The sequence below is a fragment of the Phodopus roborovskii genome, unplaced genomic scaffold, assembly GCF_943737965.1.
Source record: "Phodopus roborovskii unplaced genomic scaffold, PHOROB, whole genome shotgun sequence".
NCBI classification, from domain to species: Eukaryota; Metazoa; Chordata; class Mammalia; order Rodentia; family Cricetidae; genus Phodopus; species Phodopus roborovskii.
The window spans coordinates 16,103,349-16,117,350 of NW_026126469.1; positions in this window are offsets into that span (position 1 = coordinate 16,103,349).

A 14,002-nucleotide genomic window follows, 5' to 3' on the forward strand; every position below is an offset into this window, starting at 1 on the left:
TCTTGTTTATACTCTAACAAATAAAGCTTGCCTGAAGATCAGAGGATAGAGCTAGCCACTAGCTAACCATAAATGTCTGGAGGTCTGTACAGACAGACAGGAAGTGAGATGGCTGGGTGGAGAGAGGAATATAGGCAGGAAGAGACAGGAACTTGGCCTCCTTTTGATCTGAGGATTTTGTAGATGTAAGAGTTCTTGTGGCTGGCTGCTCTGCTTCTTTGATCTTTCAATTTTCACCCCTTAATATCCTGACTGAGTTTTTATTATTAAGAACAATTAGAACTCATGTTACAAAAGTACCTAAAGTTGGTAGGACAAGAAATAGAAGTCCAAATACATTCATGCATTGTGTAGTGACTGGGACACATGCTAAGGAGTGTGTCTTTAGGTGATTTTATCATTGCGTGAATACTATATAGTCTACTTACACAAACCTATTGAATGGTGTATATATAGGACACACATATGCACACACTCAGAGACAAAGAATAGTTATTGCTTCTAGGCCCACAGTGAACAAGAAAATACAAGACTAAATCAAGTTTAAGAAGAAATAAGTAGGAGTTCATTGTAAAATAACAAGAAAAGTATAGTATAGTAAATATATAAACCAGGAATGCAGTCATTCATTCTCAAGGATCTTGTGTACTTTGTTAACTGTCTACTACTGGCAATGCAGTGGTGTTGGTGTATTTACAACAGCATCACCACAACACACATAAACAGTGTCTTGCACTGCAAATTTTTGATGCCCAGAGCCATCACTAGGTAGCAGGAATCTTTCAGAGCCAGTAGGATCTTACAGGACTCACCATTGTGTATGTGACCCATTGTGCAACACATACATTATATTAGTTAAACTTACCCTTAGAGGACCAAGTCTGATGCTGCAGATGTGTTGGGAGGCAGTAGGAGGAGTTCAAGCGATCTCTTTCTATCAATGCAATGAACAATGTCTAAAGCTAATGATTTAGGAACTGGAAATATAAGCTATTTAGTTAGAGGTATGGAAGTGACTCCTGGGGAGGTACTTTCCCTTCACTACCACTAAGGGAGTGTAAAGAGTTTGGGGAGTGGAGCTAGGTTGGAGAAGGAGGGAACTTTGTCTAATAAGCTCTTAATAAGTACTCTTGTTTTTAGTCATACACGCATCATTTTGATGCATTTAAAAACAATATTAAGTACCAGATGTGGTGGCACGCGCCCATCTGTTTTATAATTGGGAGCAATGGGCAGAGCTGCATCCTGATTCCCTGTCTACATGGGCATGCCCCATTTGCAAGCAGAGAAGGGAGTAGGCAGATGAGTAGGTCATAATCTTCCAACTAACTGAGCGCCAGACACAGTATCACCCCCACAGCTGACAGTCTGAGTTGCTGTCTCACCCAGCCTCTAAATAGCCCTATGGTTCAGGGTGAGGAGCCCACAGACTGGGGGCTATTCCAAATGGTCATACTCTACACTATGAACTTGCCTCTTTGTCCAAGCTTCAGGGGCCTGAATGCCAAAATGTGCAGGGAGATGGGGTGGCTGTGCGTGCTCTCTACCTTCTCTTATAATCAGGGTCTCAAACCTCCCCAACCTTCCAGCACCTTTGGGAGAGTGGCATTTTATTCTTCAAGTAATTTGACTGAAGGAACCTTAGCGATGGTGTCGTTAGGCCCAGTGGGAGGCAGTGGGGTGGCACCTTGGTGTACAAAGAGAAAATTCTATGAGATGTACATAGCACACAGAGAGGGCAAGGGGCCTTTCTACTGTACTGTAGATACTTGCAACCAGGTGTGCCCCCTCCAGCAATAATCCTGGAGACAGACCCAGGGGACTTCAGCAGCAAGGCTGGTTCAGCCTCTCATCAGCCATGCAACAAGATTCATCAGACACTAACTGAGGTGGCACATCCATCACTCATTGGTAAATGCTCTGGATTCTTCTGCTTTGCTTCCATTCCCAGCCGCATACCTCTGCCTTGTCTAATGGACCCCTGCAGTTCTAGGAATCTGACTGTCCTCTGTAATCTGTCCTTTCTCCTCAAATTTTATCATTGTGACAAATGATCTTGTCCCACGTGACATTATAGGATCATCAGAGAGAAATCCTCTCATCATCCCAGAGCTGGAAATGTATTTCCTGCCAAGGCAGCCTTCCTTTTGCTTCTTCACATGACACCAGACACCTGCTCAAGGCCTCAGAATGTGGCTCACAGAATAAGGCTCTGGCCTCATTCCCAGCACTGTGAAGTCGCCACTCTTTTCCTCTTGAACCCTTCCCAACCTTACCAACCCCTGACCGCAATCCAGTTCTTCCCAGCAGACTCCCTAAGATCACTGGCTGCACCCATTGGCCTCTCACTGGCTCTTGTAACTTGCTGTCGTCTCCTGCTCCCTTCACACCACCACTGTGAGACTGAGGCCGGTTTTTGAATGTGGTATTTGTTCTATGACCAGTACATGTGAGCTCAGCATGGGGTGTTGCTGGAGCTCTGTGTATTCAAAGGCATGGGGGATCTCTCTGCCTGACTCTATGACGTCACTCTCTGAGCTGAGCTCCATGTTGTCCCCTTGGGCTCAGGCTTCTACAGGGAATGAACATACATGTGGTGTATAGTTCAATCCTGGTTTTCTGTTTTCTTACCCTGTCCCCAGGGCACACTGTGCTGTGGGAGAGATTGTAAGTACAGTGTCCCAGATTCCTTCATTTCCTTGTTCTTCCTTCACACGCTGGGGAAGAAGTCACAAAGCTTCTTAAGGATTGGCTGGAAGAGGACTGGTGCTTACAGGACTGGGAGGCAATATTTGCAGAGAACATTCGGGGTCAGCTCTGATGAACTGTTCGAGGAAAGTGTCAGAGATGTGGGAAAAGAATGAAATGAAGACCTCCAAATATGTTTCCATAAAATGCTTTCAGATGCAATTTATGATTAAAAAGGAAGTAATTTCATTTTGATTACCCTGTCTTTCTTCTCTTTCTCTCCTTCTACTCCCTTCTCCCATGTCTTACATGTCTTCTACAGGGCAGGCCTAGTGGTAGGACCATGAGGGCTGTTTGGATGGAGCTACTTCTTTGCTGACAAACCCCCCTCTGCCTGGGTCTGAGGATAGATTTAGACTTCGCAGAGATCAGTGTCTCTAGTTGTGGGCCTTTCCCCCTTGTTTTGAAAACTCAGAATAACCCAAAGGCAGACAAAGCACAAGCTGAATGATCAATTAATTTATTTGAGATGGAAAGAGGTGCAAGCTACGGTGTGCTACGTTCCTTCCTGCCATCCCCACCCTGTGAACCAGGGGTCATTTTCTCCTCTGGCAACTGTCACAGTGTCCATGGTGATTACATTATAAAGAGATGGACACATCCTTGGCTTTCAAAGGTTAAACTACACCCATGAGTAAATTGTTATGAGCACTTTTCCCACCAGCCTGGTCCCAGAGCTGCGTCAGTCCCAAATAACACATAGAGATACTGTATTAGATATAAAGTTGTCAGCCTGTTACTAGCGTTTCTTATTGGCTAACTCTGTCTTAAACATTAACCCATTTCTATTAATCAAAGCATTTCCACATAGTCTTATCTTACTGGAGAGAGGGTGCAGACCTCTTCCCTCAAGCCTCTGCATCTTGAATCTCTTCTACTACATCTCCCAGCATCCTCCTTGTCTCTGAGTCCTGCCTATCTTGCTTTCCTATTGGCCAACAGGGCTTTCTTCATTAACCAATAAGAGAAACATATTTACAGAATGGCAACTCCCATCATCTCCTCTTTTCTGTCCAAATAAAAAGAAGGGTTTTAACTTTAACATAGTAAAATATGTAACAAAACAGTTATCAAATTAGAACTATAGTTAACAATATTTAGTCCATTAACATTTAGCAAGATTTAAAGAAAAGATTCCATCATCTATCCTGTCTTTGTGAGTCTATATGTAACTTATATTTAATCCTAACTAAGGAAACTATAACCATAACTATCTGTCTTCAACTCTGTTAAAGACCACAGAAGGATAATATATAAATTCTAGAAATAACAGAGACAACTTGCTGCCTGGTCAGTCACCCGAAGTTCTTCTGTAATGTTCCATCTTCAGCCTATAGGCCATAGAGTGTCTGGAAGACTCCTCAGCAACTCAGGAAACTTTAAACTGTCCACTTATATTAGCAGTTTGTCAGTCACTTTTCTTTGTGTCCTGAAGACTGTCTGGCAGACTGTTCCATGAAGTAGGAACCCTGCAGCAATGCCCATCTGCAGTCAGTTTTCTGTGGGTCCTGCATGTCCAGTTTATACAGCATAAAGTCAAACAGTCCAGACAAGAGTAGTATCTTGCCCAAATGGCTAGTCTTGCCATATTGGGAATAAATTCCATAACGAGTTTATTCAATGTCCATCTTCCTTCTGATTTAGGTGGTGTTGCCAGGAGCAGTTATGTTAGGAACTAGCAGCCAGCTAACCCCCACCCCCGACGATGGGTGGGATGCTCATGGCCCTGTCATCACTATATCAGCCTTACCTGGCAGCTCAAGCTTTACCTGGCTGCCAGAGGACTCAGTTACGCATGCACAAGCCCCCCTTTTAAAGCAAGCGCGCCAAGCGCACCTCTCTCTCTTGCTCTCTCTCTGCCCCCTGCTCTCTCTCTCTCTCTCTCTCTCTCTCTCTCTCTCTGTCTTTCTCTCTCTCCTGCTTTCGGTTGGCCTCCAGCTACCCCCTCTTTCTCTCCCTTCTCTCAATAAACTCCACGTGGGTGCTGAGTCTCGTGTTTGTGTTTTTTAGACATAAGCTGCAGCAAAAGAACAACAAGTTATGTCTCACTGTCAAGAAAAACCCTAAACCATTTTAAATGCCATATTCTGTAGGTCTTTGAAAGGTTTGAAGAATATTTATTTACCTCAAATACATCTCTGTATATCTAGAAACCTAACTAAAAGTTTTGACTATTATAGGTTAACCATCTATAATTTGTACTTAATTATACATTTAAATGGGATATATAAACATAAACTTAAAAGGAGAAATCTACATATCACAAAACTGACCTTACATTTATATCAATAAATGAAAATCCATTCCAAAACAAAGTATTCATTTTTATACCATAATCCCCTTTTACCTTTAAAAAGAGATTGGTTGTGATCATTAACCATTTATAACCAGCCCCAATTAAATGAAAACAAACATTTATAGACAATATTAGAGAATGTGGACATTGTTCTTTCCAAACTGCTTCCTGCTGGTTGGGGAAGCTGTGATACCATGGGAATCCTAAGAAGACAAAGAAATCCTGGCTGTAGTGGTCTGCAAGGCTGCCTTGTCCCAGCTGTTTTGAATGTTGGATCACCTAGGACACTGTTTCAGGGGGTCTTGCTTGATCAAACTATGCTAATATGGAAGGAATCCATAGCTTTTTAATTTCTGCGGAAATAAAAATAGAAGGGACAGCCTTGTCTTGTTCTTGATTTTAGTGGAATTTCTTTAAGTTCTCTACATTTAAGTTGATGCTGAACTGCTTTTATTATGCTTAAGTAAGTCCTATGTGTTCCTAATTTCTCCAGCACATTTATCATGAAGGGGTTTCGTTAAAGAGGTTTTCTACATCCAGTAAGATGATCATGTGATTTTTGTCTTCAAGTTTGTTTATATGACAGAGTACAGTTATTGATTTATGTATACTGAACCATGCCTGAATCTCTGGGATGAAGACTACTTGATCATGGTGGACCATCTTTTTGATGCATTCTTGGATTTGGTTTGCAAGTGTTTTATTGAGTATTTTTGCATTGGTCTGTGGTTTTCTTTCTTTGTTGGATCTTGCGTAGTTTGAATGTCATTGGGCAATGTTTCTTCTGTTTCTGTTTTGTGGAATAACTTGAGGAGTATTAGCATTAAGTCTCCTTTGAAAATCTGGTATTTTCTGTGATGGGCTTTTGGCTTTTACTTTTTCTGGGGGGGGTAGACTTTTAATGACTGTTTCTATTCACCAGTAACCTCTAAATCTGTTTAAATTGCTTATCTGGTCTTGATTTAACTTTGGTAACTGGTATGTATTGAGAAAAATTATTCATATCTTTAGATTTTCCAATTTCGTGGAGTACAGATTTTTAAATTGTATCCTTACGCTTCTCTGGATTTCCTTGGTGTCTGTTGTTATGTCCCCTTTTCATTTCTAATTTTCTTCATTTGGATATTCTGTCTCCACCATTAAGTTAATCCCACCAAGATCTTGTGAGTTAGTCCCCTGGGAATGGGGGTAGAGAGTGAGTAGAGGCCATAGCAGAAGGTATGCTGCAGAACTGGGGATGAGAATGGGAGATTTTGTTTAGAGGAGCAAAGCAAGAGGTGAAGATCTGGGCTTAGCCCACCTATTTCCCTCATCTCATTTAATTAATCCTAGCTTCCTCCTCATCCCTGAGACATAGCCTTGGTACCAGGGAAGAAGTGTAAGGAGGGAATGACAGGGGCCCCTTTACCCCCTCAGGCCTCTGCTAAAAGCCGGTCAGCCACATGGTCTCTCTTAGCAGCTCTTGTCTACTGATATGGATCCATTTAAGACTTCTGACCCAAGACCTAAAAGATCACAGGCTGTGCAGACATTTTGCTGTTTTCATGACCTCATGGAAACATGTTTTGTCCAATTTGTTCACACATGTACACACCTCCAGAGAATATTTTTAGGCAAATGGTTTGCACAATCAAAGTGGGCATGATCAGGAATTACAACTCCCACACATTTGGTAATCTCTGAGTTACATGTCCTGCTATGGAAGAAGGTGGAAGAAATCAGACATTCAGGGGCGGGGCTGGGATGAAACCATGTGTCATTGCATGGCGGCATTTGAAGGAATGCACTCAAAATTCCGGTTTCTACACAGGTTAAATTAGGTGGCGTGGTTATTTCCATTACCATCCCCTTACCTAAGAATGCCTTTAAGCACAGGTATGATCTGGTGCGCATGACATACTCACCAGCTAGTTTGTGTAACATCTGGTTTTGTTTTCTTTCAAATGTCAAGACTGAGACCTGAGTTCATAACTAAGCAACTGCAAGAGTCCTGTTCATTTTTTGTGACTTAAGATCATTGGTTAGACAAGGAAAGATTCTATTATCTGCAGTGGAGGCCAACTCCCCTTGTTCGAAGTATAAACAGTCCAGGGAGCCATCGCCGGTCTTAACAAGTAGATAGAAACCAGACCAAATTTCAACTCACAGGCTATAGGAGTGGCCAGTCTTAATTAACTCGAGATTTGTGAATTATTCCTGCAAATGGATCCACACTTCTGCTCACCACCCTCCAAGGCAACTGCATTGGTCTGAGTGTTCTTCAAGGGTCTGTGTGATTGGAGGACTGGTCTCTCTGTAGGGCACTACAGCAGGTGGTACAATCCTTGTGGGGCTGAGACTTGGGGTGGTTTTGCAGTTGCTGGGAACATGAGGCAATTCTCACATGACCCCTCCATAATTCTCACAAAATGGTTGTTATTAACAAGAGGGAATATGGCCATTCATTATTCCTATCTTTGACTTGGCTTAAATGTGTCCACCATTGCCATGGGTCTCGACCATGACCCCCAGTCCAGCATGAGCCATTGTGGGTCCGGTGCCCTGGAACCTGCCAAATTGTGAACTAAATAAATGCATTTTCTTCATAAGCAGCCTGTGTCTGATGCCTTGTTGGTGTTGAAAGCTCACCAATACAAGCAGTTTATCTTTTCTTATTGTTTTCTGGTGAATTTGTTAAAATCTCTCCTTCTGGGCCCTTAATCAGCAAGCCTGTCTCCCTCCCACATGTAGGACAGCCCTTCCGGGAGCTCGCAGATAGGGCCACCTTCTCCTTCAGCCTTGCATTCTCCAAGGTCCCAGTTTTCTCCCAGCTGCTACTCTCCAGGCATGAGGGAAATGGGAGCTGTTTCCCATCTGGTGTGTACTACCAATCTGATGAAATTGCTATAGTCAATAAACGCTCATCCCCAGGGGAGTGATGATGTCATCACTGAGGAATCTGTCTCTTGGGTCAAATTCCCAGGTAAGGGCTGAAGTTGTAGGACTTGGTGAGTGTCCCGAAGCCTGTGTTCTGACAGACGTGATGTCATTCCAGTTGGAGGAACTAGAAAGGTTCATCATTTCCCCTTCTTTCCCCCTCTTCTTCCTCACTATCCATGTTCTGAGTTCACCCACCTCCCATCCATGCCCAGTGAGGCTTCCTATTCCTATCTGCTGAGTGTGTGCTCTGGTTCCCTCCCCTCTCCATAGCTGTCCTTGCCTGCTTTATCCCTGAAGTTCTGTCCCCTCTCCACTCCCAGCTCCTACTTCAAGTTCATCCAACCCTCTCCACACAAACACAGGCCCATTGAGATAAAAACCTTCATCACTCAAACCCTCAGGAAACTCTCAGAATTAGAGGATAGGGAAGGGCTAGAAGCAGGAAGAATTCATAGTCTAGAAAGATCAGTTTGCAGAAGCCCTTTAAATGGTTGTTGTTTGGGGTCCCTGCCACTCATCGCCAGGCAGAGAATCCCCCCACTTTGTTCAGCCAGTCAGGATCTGGAGTGTCAGGGGTATAGAAAAGTGGAAGCCCGAGGCCCAGAGCTATCACAAAGGGACTCCTTCAGGTCAGAGGTCACATCTGTGGTGGAGGAGAACAAAAGGTAAAATGGGCAGGGACTGACTGGGACACCCCTTTGTTGGGCAGATGCATTCCTAACCCAGAGGCTCTGAGTGGCTAGGAAGTTCAGCCTCAAGCTGACTTGGCTCAAGTCTGTATGCTATTACACACCACTGTGCAGTGCACTTTGATACAGAAGGCATAGGTATGGCTCTTTCCTGGGTTTCACAGATGGGAGGGGCCGTGCTCAACAACAGCTCGAACAGGGAGGGAAAGGACAATATGTCACAACAGCAGATTGCCATCCTCCACACACCAAGCCTCATTGTCATTCCTAGAGTGAAGAAAGTCTTGGTTCAGAGGGAGCAATCCTTGTGTTAGAAAAAGATTCTTTTACACATGAAAATGTACTGATTTGGATTTTTTTCTTTTGCAAATATTCTCTTGTGTTTGTTAATAGAAACAATAATTAGTGTGGTCAGTTGGCAAATATTAGAGTGCCTGCTTTGCTCCCCATTCTTTCATTGGTCATGTGATTAGGAAATACAAACCTGGGGTTGAAACTGAGTCACCCAGTCTGCCAGCTGTGGTAATGAGGACAAGCCATGGTGGGAATGAGGAGGGTTGGGCAGACATCTATTTATTCCTGGTAGCTTCCCTTGAATCAAATTTGCTGCTAAAATAAAAAGTGATCTCTCGGGAGCAGATCCCAAAACTCAAGGCAAATTTCTTTACTTTCAATCACTCACCATAAGCCCATGCTCCAGAATTTGCCTTATGTGTGACCTCCTCTAACCTAGACTGAACGTACTAGAAAGTTCAGATGGTTGACCTGTGTGTCCATAGAGCTTTTCTCTGGAATATGACAGCAGGCGTCAGAGGATACTAGCCAGACCGAGCCCCGCAGAGAGATCTTAATGGAGTTAAGGACCCAGAGGAGATATTCATGGGTACTCTGAGGTAAGCATACACCTAGACTTCCATGTGTATAGAAATATTTTTGCATGTGCATATATATGCATTTACATGTGAAATAGCAAAGGGTTTAGAACCAAGCACACTTTGAGGCCCTGCTTTCAGGCATCAGTCTACTAATGGGGCAGAGATACTAGTATTTGGGGGAGAGAGGTTGTTTTGTTTTATTTGTGAGGTAGGGTTTCTCTGTGTAACAGTCCTGGCTGCCCTGGAACTCACTATATAGACCAGGCTGGTCTCAAACTCACAGAGATCTGCCTGCCTGTGCCTCCCGAGTGCTGGGATTAAAGGCATGAGCCAGCCACCATCACCCAACAGAGATATTAGTAATTTTAAGTTGATGAGAATGAGGGTTGAGACCCACTGTTTTTTGGCTCCCCTGAAAAACTCACTTCCTCCCAAACTGTGTCCAAGCATGCTGTCTTCCTGGGACCCCACAACTGAGTATCTAATGTCCTGCTTACTATACTTCTCAATATACCCTCTACCTGGCCCTCTCCGTGCTATTTGGCACACCAATCTGCCCTCCGTCAATCAGGGGTCAAGCCTGGGCTTACCTGGACCCTTCCATTCTCCTGCCTTACACAGCCCATCTCTGTTCATCACACCTGTAGTGAGATAGTTCTGTGGCACTGACCACGCCCATTGGGGGGTGGAGCCATGGGCGGAGTGACCTGTGGAAGGAGGTCAGAGGGGGCCAAGAAAGGCGCTCTCTTTCTGGCGTGACTGGGACAGGAGAGGATCGGGTTGAATTTCCTGGTGTTCATCTGTCTAGGTTGTAAGTTATTTCTCCCTGAATAAACATCTATTTGGCCTATTTGTTTATCCTGATCCTTATTTAACCGCGTTGTCTGGTGTCAGAAGTAGGATTTACCTGGGTTTCACCCAGGTGGCAGAAGCCACCCCCCTCCCCCACCTTCCCCAACGGGCAAGGTTTAACCAGGTGGACTCACCACAGCTTTGGGACATTTGCCTCTTCCTTACTGCAAAGGAGATCTTTGCCGCTAAAGCAGACCTGAAGGCACTCACCGCTTAACATTTTTGCCCATTTCCGCACGGGACTTTGCATTTGCGCCTTGGGCACTCGGCTTGCACGCGTTTCGTCTTGTGTTCCAAGTAACTCCAAAAGTCCCCTTTTAACAAAATTCTGCTTGCCATAGTTTGTTAAGAGCTATTCTACAGGGACCGGAATCAGAAGGATCGTCTGCTGCCGGACAATATTTGGCGGCACACTTCTAGGCAGAACCGGGATCAGACGGGCCTCGGCGGCTAGGCGCTATTTGGTGACACACCTCCAGGCGTAACTACCACAAGCTGAGATCTACAACTAAAAGCATCAAAGTTCCAGGACAGCAGAATTACACCTAAGGTAATTGCAACATCCTTTGCAATTTAAGCTGATATAAAATCTGAGATAAATTGTTCCATAACTATGGCAGATAATTTTACTATGCAGAACTTTAGGAATTATTTTATTTCATATGTAGAAGGGATTTTAGCAGAAGAAACTTATGACTGGACCAATATATACTTTTATTTTGTAATAGCAATGGGTTTCATCATTAACATGATATTCTTAAAGAAATGGTTTGAGATTACAGCAAACAATAAGGAACTTGTACAAACCATAGGAGACTTAGTGACAAGGATTCGAAACATTGAAAATGATAGAATTCAAAGCATAGAGACAAGGATTCAAAACATTGACAATGATAGAATTCAAAGCATAGAGACAAAGATTCAATACATTGAAAATGATAGAATTCAAAGCATAGAAAGTATAGAAAGAAAGGTTCAGAATATTGAAGATGGCATTGGTGAGCTGACAGGTAGAATTTGTTTCATGTCAGATACCTCAATAACCAGAACAGAAACAATGCAATGCATTAACAAACTAGCAGAAACAGCTCGTTCCTGGTCGGAGGAAGCTACTAATAAGTTTAAAAAACTGGAACATCAGATAGAAAGACTAGATGACAGAATCTCTTCCATGTCTGAGGATAATGGCAAGCTAGCAGATAGAACATTGTTTCTGGAAGGCAGTTTACACGCCATTCAGATAATATTTAAGGATGAGAAGATTAAAAACATGGAATCATTTGTAGTTGGAGAAAGTAAGAAACTGACTGATGCAATGAAGTCTCTAGAAAGTTATTTGATTCAAGAAGTTCAGACACTCAAAGAAACAATGGTGAATAGATTTCAGGCTTTAGAAGACCTTCAGTCTGATACATCAGAAGAAGAACTACAGGTAACAGGGCATGAAAAAGATTTAAAATTTTCCACACCATTTAGGGTCAGGGGAGCTTTCCCTGTATCCATGAAAAGCCAGCAACGAAGAAACATCCAAAAGGTGTTGTTACATATCAGTGGGAACCAATACGTATGAAAGATTTAAAAGGTATAAAGGAAGCAGTAGTCTCTTATGGCATGCACTCACCTTATGTGAAGCAATTAGTAGAGTCATGGGCATGGAATAACAAGGTAACCCCTAAGGATTGGGATCAATTAATATCAGCTGTCCTTGAAAGCTCCTCTCAATTAGAATGGAGGGCTTTATGGAGAGAGGAAGCAAAAGCTCTTGAACTTCAGGGCTTAAAGAAAGGTTATAAAGCTCCCCAAGATAAAATTCTTGGTGAGGGTCTCTGTGCTGACCCAGAAACCCAAGCTGCCTATGATGAACATATCTTGTCTCTATGCAGTACAGCAGCTTTGAATGCTTGGGATAAGGTTCATGAATTAGGAGAGAGGATAGAACCCTATACCAAGATAAGGCAAGGACCTAGAGAACGTTTTAGTATCTTTCTAGAAAGATTATCTAGGGCAGTACAATTAGAGATAGCAGACATAGATGCTAGGCGAATACTCATAGAATCTTTAGCTTATGCGAATGCGAATCCTCAATGCAAACAGGTGCTTTGGCCTTTAAAAAGGCCATCAGCACCCTTGGATGAATGGGTCCTATATACAGGCAACATTGAGTATAATGACAATAAGACTGAAGCATGGGTAGGAGAAGCCATATCTAAAGGTCAGAGAAGATATCAAGATAACAGAGTTCCTTACTATGGTGACTTAGAAGCTTGGGTAGGAGAAGCCATCCCCAAAGGTTTGAAGAGATATCAACATGTCAGATGTTATAACTGTGGTAAGATAGGACATCTAAAAAGAAATTGTAGGCAAAGCTTCCCTAGAAATAACACTCCCAGGAATGAATCAAACAGAAGGCCTCAGCCTCCTGGGTTATGTAGAAGGTGTGGCAAAGGCAGACACTGGACAATGAGTGTAGATCCACCAGAGACAAGCAAGGAAACCCTTTACCATCGGGAAACTCCTTGGAGGGCCTCTCGAAGGCCCCCACGTCACAGGTGGTTCGAACATTCCCAGTCACAGTGGAAGACAATCTCCCACAGGACAATTAGAAAATTCTGTGCCTATTATAAAAACTCATACTGCTCTGGATGACAAACTAGTGACGGAAGTTGAATCAAACATGACAGAAGGAAATAAAAAACGTATATTTTGGCAAACCGCTATAAATAGTCATAGGCCTAGATTGATAGTTAAGATGAATAATAGACTGTTTGAGGGTCTCCTGGACACAGGGGCTGATGTAACTATCATATCTAATAAATCTTGGCCTCAAAGATGGCCCCTGCATGAGGTAAATGTTCAATTCTTAGGGATTGGAACCCTGTCTCAGGTAAAACAAAGCACGAGATGGATTGAATGTATAGGACCAGAAGGACAGAGAGGGAGGTTGAGACCATATGTGGCTGATGTAGTGATAAATTTATGGGGTCGTGATCTATTACAGCAATGGAATACACAGATTAACATTCCTCCAGTATTAGATAGGAACCATAGACGACCTCATGATTGTGGAAAAAATACTGTTAAGTACTATACAAGACAGATACCAAATATCCAGGCAGTACAAAAACAGAATACAAGTGCTGAACAAACAGAGGAACCAAAAGCCCTACCTTTAAAATGGCTAAAAGAGGAACCTGTCTGGGTAGGATAATGGCCTATAACCTCTGAGAAGTTAGAAGCTTTAGAAAGCCTGGTTCAGGAACAGCTAAATGCTGGACATATTGAGGAATCAACCAGCCCTTGGGATTCTCCTGTATTTGTGATCAAAAATAAATCTGGTAAATGGAGAATGCTTACAGACCTGAGAGCCATCAATAAAGTTATCCAGCCTGGGCTCTCTACAGCCTGGAATGCCCTTGCCTTCTTTGACCCAAAGAATGGCCTATTATAGTTATTGATTTAAAGGATTACTTCTTCACTATACCTTTACAAGAACAAGACAAAGAGAAATTTGCCTTCACGGTACCTAATTACAATAATTCTCAAACGGTGAAGAGATATCAATGGAAGGTTTTGCCATAGGGAATGCTAAATAGCCCCACCCTGTGCCAATATTTCATACAAAA